This window comes from Serinus canaria, chromosome 17 (assembly GCF_022539315.1).
Source record: "Serinus canaria isolate serCan28SL12 chromosome 17, serCan2020, whole genome shotgun sequence".
NCBI classification, from domain to species: Eukaryota; Metazoa; Chordata; class Aves; order Passeriformes; family Fringillidae; genus Serinus; species Serinus canaria.
In genome coordinates, this window is record NC_066330.1 from 4,469,158 (window position 1) to 4,481,194 (window position 12,037).

At 47.6% G+C, this 12,037-nt stretch overlaps 1 protein-coding gene across 8 annotated transcripts in view; it reads right to left on the reverse strand.

Annotated features, from left to right (window-relative positions):
• The window catches only part of PRRC2B (proline rich coiled-coil 2B), a 45,665-nt gene extending 34,138 nt beyond the window's left edge, over positions 1–11,527 (reverse strand). For 5 of the 8 annotated variants that reach the window (XR_007778980.1, XR_007778981.1, XM_030233249.2 and 2 more), the window contains exon 1: positions 11,339–11,514. The gene's annotated coding sequence lies outside the window, so the exon portion shown is untranslated. Of the gene's footprint in view, positions 1–11,338 lie in introns of all 8 variants that reach the window. The other 3 variants (XM_030233250.2, XM_030233251.2, XM_030233248.2) reach the window with 2 other exon arrangements.
• Between the last annotated feature and the right edge of the window lie 510 nt (positions 11,528–12,037).

Genomic DNA, 12,037 nt, shown 5'->3' on the forward strand with positions numbered 1-12,037 from the left:
CTCCAGTCTGGTTCATCTTTGCTCAGATGGCCACTATGTGCCAAAGAAAACAACAGCTCCTCCCTCACTTACCCATTTGCACTGTATTTTATTAGTAGGACAGACATAAAAGAGAGGGAGAAAACACACTGATTAGCATACACTTGGCAGGAAAGCACAAGTTGGACTGAGAACAATGAGCTTTTTGAAGGGGCAGAGCTGTGGGGAGCCCCAGAGCAGAACAAAGAGCAGAGGGTGCTGTGCTGGCAAGAGCACAACCACCTGCTTTTACAGGTATATTGAGCCTTGTAGAGGGAGCCTGGCTCAGGGCCTATCCAACCATGTCAACCCTGTACCAACCTCACAACAAAAGCAGTAAAATCTACTCTGAAGTTTAGAAAGCTCAAACCAGACAAAATTAGAAGATGTTTAAAAATAACCCAACAACAACAAACCACCTACCCAGATCAAATTCAGGAGTTATCTGGTTAACAGAAACACCATGAGTTCCTAAAAGTCAGCGTGCAAACAGCACACAAGGCAATGCTGCCAAAGAGGAACCCTGACATCAGTTATGTAACCAGCTCTCAGTTGCCTCTTGATTACATCTATCATTAAAAGGATTCGGGAAGAATAAACAACCCCTGCACAACAGAGAACGTGGGGACATGTCAGGATAAAGCCCCTTGCCAAACTTCCTGGGACAGACAAAACTGCTGTCTGGATTAATGAAATTTACTTTCAACTCCTTCAATGCTCTGAAGATGTGAAACACAGATTTGTTTGAGTGCTATGTGTGTTCTCCAAAGGGGAAAAGGAGACCATGGAGAGGTGAAGCAACCTCCATAGTCACTGTGCAAAGAGGCTGCAGCAGCACTGAGCTGGGTCAGAGCTGTTGGACTGGCAGGACCTTGCTGCCTGTCCCTCCTGCAGATCCCAGCAACTCCAAGGGTGTTATCAGCCAGGGAGATCACTCAGCACCCAGCTCACCCACAGCACTTCAAAGAGGCCACAGAGCCTTCCAAGGCTGGCACAACACTGCATTATCTTCCCATCACACAGTTAAGCAGGGAATCCAGGTAGGGATCATAAAGACCTTCTAGTCTTGAAGAGCAAAGCCATTTCTGATAAAAATCGTGGTTCATTTAGAACTGAACTGCCAGCCTGCAAGCTCATTATTAGTAGAGCTGGAACTAGAAGGCACATGCTGATGCTGACAAGTGAAAACTGACAGCCTCGGCAGAGCCTCTGACCTGTGCTCAGGGTTCCTGTGCCCAACAGCTGACCCTGAAGGAAGCAATATCCCCTGTTACAGACAAATCATAAAAAATCCATCACCAGCACTTCTGCAAGGTCTCTCTCTGGGTTTATAGAGGTCTGGGGGGGAAGGCTTGCTATCAGTTTCAGCATGGAGGGTAGCTCTTCTCATTTTCTTACTACATCCAGGGACAGCAACAGACAGCAAAACACTGAGTGTCTGAGCAATCATAAAATACTGCAGTATGACCAGTACCATTAGAGATCCCAGGATACAAATAACTGCCCTGAAGCACTTAGGTGGAGAGCCCCAGTGCCCAGGCAAGTCATGACCACATCATACTAGCCTAGATCCTATTTTTAGGTATTGACCCTGTCTAACTGCCTTTTAAAGGGAGAAATTCTAAACCAGAAAGCAACAGTGACATTTTAACATCTTTAAGACATTAGACTTACGAGCATGCAAGTCTTGGAGCTACAGCCTGTCCTGAAAAAAACATGAAAACCTTTGAGTTACTGGCACCTGTAAGAACTGGAAACCCCTGAGCTGAAAACACAGCCAAACAGAGGGACTCCTGACGAACAGGATTGTCTGCAAAGCTCTTTGCAAATCTATGTATGCAGGAGGCTGGGCTGCTGGTGTTTTATTCACAAGACTTCAATGGAGCTTGAGTATCTGGAAGTCAGCCAGCCTTAGCTGAGCAGGGCAAACAGATTTATGAAAGGTAACACACATACTAGAAAAAACCATTTCAGCTACGCACATACCACTGAGCTCTACACCGAGCACAGTCCTGACTATTGCAGATCTTCACTCCTTGCTCACTTCACAGCAGCAATCACCAACACAAAAAGCAACAGAATGGAGATTAACAGGGAAAAGGTTTTGCTTCACAAGCAGAATAATTTCTGACATAATTTTATACAAATTGTTCACAACGTCACAGGCTGGAAAAGCTAAACAGTATTTTCAGAAGAGAAAAGTGTCTGGAGTTAGGTTAAACTGAAATACATTGTGGTTCCTAAAGTTACCAGCAATGTGAAACCTTTTGAAGAACACAGTATAGCTTTACAGGAGATTAATGATGTTCACTCTTCTTTAAACACATCACAGGTCAATTTTACTTGTACCTCCATAGCTGAACATTCATCTGTCAACACAGAGATACCACTACCTCTGGAACATGTCCCACCAAGAACCACCTATTTGTGAAACACTCACCACCTGCCTCAACAATGAAAGACACCACTAGCTGCCCTTGGGAGGGCTCTGGTGAGACACTGTCATCACCTGCCGGGACTTGCTGTCAGATGCACTTATATCCTGCAGAAGCCTTGTTTGGGCCATGCAGGGATCATGAGCCCAGCAAGGGACCAGGTGAGCACGCAGTTCCCAGCAGAGATTACTTAGTAAGGCAGGGAGCAACAGGAGAATATCAGCATCCAAGTACAAAGTCAATGGGATCAATGCAGAAGAGCTGTGCAGCAGGCAGAGGCTGTAGCAAGAGTCTAAGGCACAAAAAACCTCTTGCTCTCATTCTACTGCATCACTTCCAGAGGGAGATGCCAAGATTTGCTGGTACACCTGAAAAAGGCCCTGCCAAGATCTGGATGTAACACCAAACATAGTGCCAGAAAACTGCACCAAATCCTGCCAGACAGGGAGAAGCAAGTCAGGAGTCTGCAGTGCAGAGAAGAGATAACACACCTCCACTACTGAGCTCCTGATTCACAAGAGGGACCCTCCTTGCTTAGCTCAATAGGCATATTTGGTAATACCAGTTCTTTTAATCCTGCACAATTCCAGCTTCTCTCCATCTCCCACGAACCTTGGCTCAGGGAATGGGAGACCAGGATCGTATCTGCCATGATTTGTTGCAGAGGTTATGCTGTTAGCCAGGCAGTACTGCTGGAAGCTGTCTGCCTGCTGTCCAGCCCCATCCTCAGACCTCTAAGTCAAGCCTCCCAGGATTTGAACCATGGAACAGGACTATCAAGAGGAGAGGCAGAGTCCTCTGGACAGTAGATCTATCATAACTCCATACTGTGGAGCTCTACAGACAGGGGTAAAACCTGACAAAAGGGAAGGGAGACAGAAAGGGCATGTCCTGTCTGATGACCTGACCTAATTTTCTCAGTTCTGCATTCCCCAAGCTCACCTGCTGCCCCCTCTTCTGAATGTACCAACAGGCTGGGAATCACAACTACTGTCAGTGACTCACTGCACATTCTAGAGAAAACAGGTCTTTGCAATGTCAGGTTTGGCCTTAAAACACAGAAGCTTCACCTCTCGGCTAAACAGCTTTTCCAGTGCTAGGAAGGCAGGCAAAGCAAAGGCAGCCAGAGAGGGTGGAATTGTAACTTACTGTAAAACAGATAAAGAAGACTGGAGTCTGGAGAATAGCTCAATTGTATTTACACAAAAACATTAATGAGTTCTGTGGTCCTTTCTGTGCAGGCTGGACAGACAATACCACACCCTGGAAAGGAGCCCTGACCTCCAGTAATTGAGGATGCAGACAAAGAAATAGTTCATCCTGAGTATGCAGGACTAAGGCACAGAGCAAAAAAAAAAAAAAAATCCAGTCAGAAGGCTGGTCCACAGCCCACAGAAAGTACTTAAGACATCCTGTGCTCTTGAAACTCCCCCTCTTTTTCAAGTAACAGAAAAACCAAGGTGTGCAGATAATTCTTTCCTTGAAACGAGTGTCTGTTTACAACAGCCCACCAAAGAAGCAGCCAGTTTCACCCATCTTGAGAAGGAACTGACCTACTGGTGGGTAGAGAAGGAACTGACCCACTGGTGACAGCCTTGTCAGGAAGGTATAACCCTATTTCCAACCCAAGAGGAAGTGCTGCAGGGCTTTCATAACCTGCAGGGAAGTAGGAAGGTGTTTCATGTGGAACAACCTGGAGGCACCAGCTACCAACATTACACTTCTTACCCTCTCATCCAGGCCCAGAAGATGTTAAAGGAGACAAGACTCAGCACAAAGTGAAGTAAAAGAGCCTACATCTTTGCTGTTACATAATTCAGAGGCAAAACCCAGGGAGGACAAACAACTCAGTTCAACAAGGATCACCTGTGGCCTCAACAGATCCAGATCCCAACCTCTCTGGTACAAGAGGAAAGGGAAGCGACCTCGTGATCTCCACGAGCTGCCTGCCCAACAAGGCTCACATTCAAGTACAAACCTGTAGCCTTAAGAGTTGTAATTTCACTCTGGCTCCCCTACAACCAAGGGTCAGAGTTGAAACACACCCCCCTCCCCCTCAGCCTCCAACATAGATTCTGCCTTCCACTCTGCCCTGCTGAGATTCCTCTGAGATCTCAGTGTCCAGGGGTAACACGCAGACACATCCTGTTCCCTCAACACCAAAACAGGGAGGCAGATCACGAGCAAGCATTTTAAACCCAAATACAAAAGAAATACCTGGCATAATGTTCTGTTGGCAAAACTGGTTCAGAAAGCTCCTGGCAACACTCAGCTGAACTGTAAGGTGAATTGGGCATTTAGGTATCTGATCAACAATAACAGACTGTGAGTAGCTGGTGGGGATCTCCTGATGGGTAACAGCACTGGCGCTATCAGTCCAAGTCAGGGAACAGTTTGCTCAACTAAGACTGTAGACAGCAAGAAGTCCCAGAACTCAGGTGCCTGCTTCAGCCACCCAAACCCCAGAGAAAAACAAGGAGGAAATGCACTGCAGCAGCACCTGCCATGTCCAGAACACTCCCTTCCAGTGGAAAAGGCTGTCCACTGGCACAGAGAGTGTACCCAATCCTGCCTACTGCTCCTGAGGAGCCCACAAGGGCAAGACGCACCCACACAATCACAAACTGTTCTCAGGCACTGCACAACACCTTAGGTCTGATAGGTGAAAGCAAAACTCTTCCCTCAATAAAAATAAACACCACAGCATGTAAAGGTTGTGAAAGTCCTTAGTCCTGATACTTCTGCCTACACAGACCTTTAAAAGTCATCGCAGCCATGATACATATAACCAGATGAGACAGGAAGAGCAGCGTAGGTGAAATACCTGTGCTGAAAGTAGCTTATCTTGTAGAGCACTACCCATCCAAGGCCACCACTGGCCACTGGAGAATGCTTCTCTGTCAAGCATTTCATAATTCCTTCACCAGGTCCCAAGCCCAGCAACTTACTCCAGCTCTCAGCAGTGAACATAAATTGTATTGCCACCAAGCAGAGAGAAAATCAGAGATGTCACAGCTCCAAAAGATGAAATCAGAGCAAAGCTGGCAGTCCTTTGGGTTAACAGTCCTTTTTTCAGGAACAGAAACAGCTCTTTCCACACAAATGCCATCATCTGTTGAGTAAGCTGCTCTGTTTTCTCTGCAGTCTCAGGAAGGATCAACTGGAATGGGGATGTGGATGTTTGCCCTGTGCCTGATGAGCCACACAACAAAATCAGGACTTTGGCAACACCTCTCCACTCTCTCAGGTTGTCTGATGACTTCAGGGCCTGAGCTCCCACTCAGGTGATGCACAGAAGGTTTTCTTTACGAAAAGAGAAAACCCAATGCTATAGATCAGAAGGCAGCAAACATCAAACCCTCACTGCACAAGCAAGGGAGAGGTTCCTTTACACCCCTGCTGAGCAGATCCCTCCCGCCTTGCTCCTCCCCAAGGCACTGCTGGGAGCTCCCCTGGCAGGTACATGCTGCAGGGTACAAAGCTGCCCTGGCAAGAGCTGAACAGCTCTTTCTTTATCAGATTTCTCCCAATTCCCACAGCCATCAAGACTGATGCAGCTGGTTCAAGCCATTAACAAGATGATAAGCAGTCAGGACAAGCCTGCAGTTCATAAACACTGCAGAGGCTGAAGCCTCCAAGGAAGTCTTCCTCCAGGTTCCCCAATCTGAACAGCACTAAGGCAATGCAGCATTGCACAGCAACTCTCCTTACAGGAAGCCTATTCATGGGAGTCATTTGCACAAATGAGTGCCAAAGATGTCAAGAGAAACGTGATGGGAAAGGGACACAGGTACAAAGTGGTAAGAAAGCACCTTATTGTGTGTTGTGATTCAGTACTCTGAAGAAAGAAGCTTCTTTAGGTTTTCTGGAGAGCTAAGCAACTCGGACTATGCCCAGGACATCTGGACTACTCCGAGCCAGACAGGAAGTGAAAACATTTCACAGATGCTTTCATTTACATAGATATTTGCAGTGCATAACTGACAAGGTGCATCATCACTTCTATTTTCCAGATAGGAAAACAACACCGACACCGCAGAACTCTGCAGCTCTGCTAAGTGGCAGAGCAAGAATAGAGCCTTCATCTGCCACTTTCTGGGGCTGAAAAGCAGCCTCTGAATCACACAGCCTGCCTGACGCTGTGAGGCCAGCAACAGCATGAAACCCTGCTCCAGAGAAGCTCTGGGAGGAGCAGGTCCTTGCACGCTGGGATGGGGAATGCTGCAAACACCTCCTAAATGAACCACCCCATACACTGCTTTCACTGCAACAGGATCACAGGCTTCAGGATCAGAGGCAACACTAAGCTCAGATGCAGAACATTAACACCATAATAACACTCAGGATCACATTAATCTGGTTCTGAATGATGGTTCTTGAAGCTTGGTTATTTCAATAAAACATAAAACCATAGTTATTATTGTAGCCAAAGAAGGAGCACCTCTTCAACATGTCCCTACTCCCCTGCCTGCTTCTCAGCCCACTCCCAACTCTGAACAAGATCACTCGAGGCTTTTGTGCAGCCTCCCAGCCCACATACAGGTAGGAAGAGCTGAAGAACTCACCCCGCAGCAGAACTCTTCCAAAAAAATCACTATATTCCCACACAAGAAGTGCCTGGGGGAGGCAAAGTCCCAGTGCAAGCTCTTCAAATCTGTCTCTATTCACTCCTCGGAGCACCATCACTACAATTCCCATCTAAACATCTCAATGGCTACCTGGGAAGGATTCCTCCACCAAACCTCTTCAGTAAGGGTGTTAACTGCGCAAATACTCAGTAGTTTACTCCTTTTAAGGGCTACCCACCTGAAATCCGAAGGCTATTGAGGGTGCTCCCAACCAGCTGATTGAAGCCTGGCAGACATCTAAGATACCATAGTCCAACAGAGTGGGCCTCTTGGCCAGATCCTAAAGGCTTGTTATCAAGTCCTCCCTTTCTTCCCAGTTATTCTTCCCGTAGTTCTTCACACTTAAGCCTGGCTGAGCTACACATTTCAAACCTGGTCATTATCTCTTCCCTTTCACCCAAGGTATGACTTTTCATCAGTCCCCACAAATTAATACCTGCAGTCTCCCAAAGATGGAACAGTGAGCTCACCCCCCACTTCCACCCCTTATCACCTTCTCACCCCTCCCAGCCGCCTAACACTCTCCTGAAAATTTAAGTGTTGGAATCAAACTACAGACATTGCATTTTGGCTGCAAGTTAAATAACCCCCTGCAGAGCTGCATATACCCCTTTTAACACCTTCGGTCCCCACACACCCCACAGCAGGGCAGCATAAGCAGCTTCACAACCAACCAGCACCACAGGCAATTACAGAAACACACAGGGCTACTAAAGCAGCCTCCAGTCCACTTCGGTTATTGTCCAAATGCTCCCAGATAAAAAAAACCGATCAGGATTTAACAGTTATACAGATCAGTATCTGAACAGCTTTGCTCTGAAATAAACAGCTCATAAGCTCCAACTGCTGTTACTTTTGCACAAGAAGAACACGTGCAGGCAGGGAACATCCTGAATTCTAGCACAACTCACTAATAGAACATGAGCCCAATAAATGTTTCAGTGAGGCTGGAAATAATGCCATGTCCTGCTTTAGGCCCATTTTATCCTTTTGAGGGAAGTAAAAACTCTTTAACCAACCCAGATGTGTGCAAAACCCACCCTCAGACGTGGTAACAAAGCCACTTAATTTTATAAGTTAGAAAAGGCTGTTCTGTGATGGAGAGAGCTGTAGCTCCCCAGCCTTTACTTGTTCTCTGTACTCTCACCTCATTGTCTGATACCTGACAGAACCACCATTCTATTTTTTCAGCTCCAAATGAGAAATTAGTGATAAGGAGCTGTGAAATTATCCACCAATTAGGAGAATGAGTCAGTGACACACCAAAAACAAAACCCACTTAACAAGGCAGGATTAGCTTAAGAGCAAAGTCTGATACTGAGACAACAGCTCAGTGCCAAGTTGCAGAATAAATGAGGAATGTAGTAAAAAGAAACGGGAACCAGAGAGGTCCAGCCTTTGGAATAAACCCTCTCCTAAAGTTACCATCCTGTATCACTAAGTTTCTCCTGCTCACACTGCTTTTATTCTTCCAACATGAAAATACACAATTTGAAGTGGAAACGCCACAAGAGCAAAATCTCTTTGTAGACTACCATCATAAATGTAAAAAAAACAAAACCAAAATGTTTACTATTATTTTCAACAACACTTAAACCTAGCCTAGCTTGCTCTTAAATACTTTTAGTTACTCAGGTAAGCACAATGAAGGCCTTGAGCAAGAAGCACTCTTGAGCAGGCAGGTAATTCTGACCTGGATCATCTCACACCTGCAGAGCACAGCTCAGGGTCCTTGTTCTCCTCAGCCACAGCTCAGGTGTGACCCCAGCAGGAGGAGGCCACAGACGGGCACTGAGCATTGTCTGTCCTGTGCCATCACCCAGGCACAAACACAAACACAGCCTCTAATGCCACCAACCACTTCAGGAGGTTGTTCAAATAAATAAGCCTTTGAAGTCAGGCTTTACACAAAGCTTCATTAAAAGGTTTTATTAAGATGTCACTATAAAGTGAAATAACTTTAATACAAAATATTTAGGAATATTACTCACTTACTGAAACAAAAATACTTTTAAACCCTGTATATCCCTTCCAGCATCTTTATGGACTATTTACTCACTTTTCCAGTTTCAGCCAGCTGGCTGAGCTGCCCTTTTAAGCTTTCATGCACACACAGAAAAAAGAAAAAAAGCTCAGAGTGCATCCAAAAAATGCACTGTAAGACCAAGAAAAAAAATCTCCGAATTTAGAAAAAACAAGGCACTATATAATGACAAATTTGGAAACCAAACACTTGGTTTATCTTTTTTTCTTTTAAGAAATGTATCTGTCAAATAATGTAAAAATTTGTTTTCTTAACAGTAAATACTGCTGAAAGCATCCTCAAATGTGTGATACCTAGTTTACTCAACCATGCAGAAAAGCATACCAGACTAATGAACAAAAAAAAAAAAAAAAATCAACTTGTACTCAAGGCAGTCAACAAATTAAGCACAAAATCAAAATACAGCTAACAGCAGATATACTCACATTGGCTTGCAAAACCAACAAAGCAGCAACTCCAAACAGCATCTGCAATTTTTCTGAGTATTATTTTTATCTGAACTTTTAAATTTTAACAAGAAAAACATTATGGATTGTTTATTGTAACCCCAAAATAGTCTGCTAACTAGGAAAAACTTCTTAAGCCAGAGACCCAGAGGAAACAGCATCACCTATGATGAGCCCACAAAGGTCTCATGGACCACAGATGAGCTCCTGATAAAATCTAGGCTCATTCACAATGCTTCACTGGGAGTGAAAAATGCATGTATTTCATATATTCAGTCAGAAACCAGCCTGAAAAACATCACTTTCCATCCTCTCTTTAAATTCCACTTCCAAAATACGGCCTTACCTTCCCTACCTCTTCCAGGTGACTTTACTGGGAGTCTCTGGCTCAGAGCACTAGTTTTTGGAACACAGGGGTTTCACTAGCCCAGTGACCACTGAACATGGAAAAGGCAAGTACTAAAGTAATGATCTGGCCAGTTTATATCTGAGAAACCTACTCATCAGGATTTGATTCTCCAAACTTGGGCTCTCCAAGACAGGGACCACCTATTTACCCACCATGGAAGAGCCCATTCCAGTGGAGGTGTCAAGAGAATCTGTAAGACAAGGCTTAACAAGACCGAAACTTCCACCATAAACCTGGATTCGAGGCTAGAAGGTTGGGATGCCCTCCCCCCTAGGAGATGATGCAGACACTGCAATGTGCTTACACTTTATACCTGTTCCTAGAAAGAAACAAAACTACTAAATCTCTAAACGTTTATGTTTACCGTACCTTATAACCCAAAACACCAGTAACATCAATACACGAACATTTATCTGATGAGTAGATACTCAAGGTGTATCTCACCCTCTGCACATCCAAAAGACAGAAACCAAACAAAACAACTTTCCTAACAAACCCCACAATTTCCAACTCATTCAAACCCCTTACGGCAGCTTTGACTTAAGAGATATGGGGGGTTTTTGTAAAGAAAAAACCCTCTAAATTCACAACCAACACACTAAAACCACCCCCCGGAGAAGATGCTCAGCACGTGTCCCAGGACCCGCATTAGGATTTCCCCAGCTTGCAGCACAGCTGCTCCCGCACAGAAATGAGAAACTCCTTCTTGAAAAAAAAAAAAAAAAAAAAAAAAAAAAAAAAAAAGGCCTAAAACATCTTTCCAAACCTACCAAACGAGCTCGCCCAGCACACAAACTCCATCCTCGCTCCCCCCCGCCCCAGCCGCATTTCGGCCTCAGCGGCCCTTTTGTAGCTCCCGCACAATAACAAACCGGCCGAGCCTTCTGGATGCCACCCCCCCCTTGTTTTGCTGAGACACACACACACGGCGCGACAAAAATATCTTTGTGTCACACTCCAGACGACGAAAAAAAAACAACCTTCCTTTGCGGCGGGGAGCCCCCCGCCCCGGCTGCACCCTCCGGGGAGCGCAGCGGGGCGGGGGCGGCTCGGCCCGGGGGCCGGAGCTCGGACAAGGGGCCCCGAGCCCGGGCCCCGCCAGCGCCACCGGGGATGGGCCCGGCCAGGCCCAGCGGCGGCCCCGTCCCCGCAGGGAGAAGGGGGGCGCTTCGCACAATAAACACCGGCGGCTACAGCAGCGAGAAACCAGGGCGAGACTCCCCCCAACCCGCCCGGGGGACCCGCCCGAGCGGGGAGGCCGCGGGGTGCCGCAGCCGCTGGCTCCGGCTCCATTTTAGCGCTGCCTCGTCCCACCTTCCCTCTCCCTCCCCTTCCTCCTCCCCCCCGGCCCCACTCACCGCCCCGAATATCCGCGGCCGCCGCCGCCGCCGGCCCCCGATACCCACCTGTGGTGGTGGCGGGGAGCCGGGGGTGCCTGCGGAGCCGGGTGCGGAGGGACGATGGGCGCGGGGCGCGGCGGATGGCGGCGGATTGCGCGGGGCGGCGGCGGCGGCTGCGGCCGATCCGGGCACTCGCTGCCTCCTCCTCCTCCCCCTCCTCCCGTGCCGGCCCGGCCCCGCCGCGCAGCGCCACCTGCAGGGCGCCGCCGGCAGCGCGGGGGCGGCGCTGAGGGGGAGCTCCCTCAGGGGGACAGGGAGCGGCTGGAGAGGGTCCTGCGGGGACACCCGGAGGATTTGGGGCTGGAGCAGCTCTCTGATGAGGAGACACTGCGGGAGCTGGATCGGGTCGGTCTGGAGAAGGGAAGGCTGACAGGGGATCTCAGCAATCCGTGTCGATGTCTCCCCAGTGTGTCCGAGGATGGTGTCAAACTCTCTTCAGTGCTGCCCGGTGACAGGATGAGAAGCAATGGGCATAAATTAGAAGACAAAAAGTTTCTCCCAGCTTCTTTAGGTGGAGGGCAGAGCTCTGGAACAGGTGCCCAGAAAGGGCGTGGAGTCTCCCTCTCTGGACATACTCCAAACCCACCTGGGCCCATTCCTTTGTCATCTGCTCCAGGTGACCCTGCCCTGATCTCCAGAGGTCCCTTCCAACCTCAG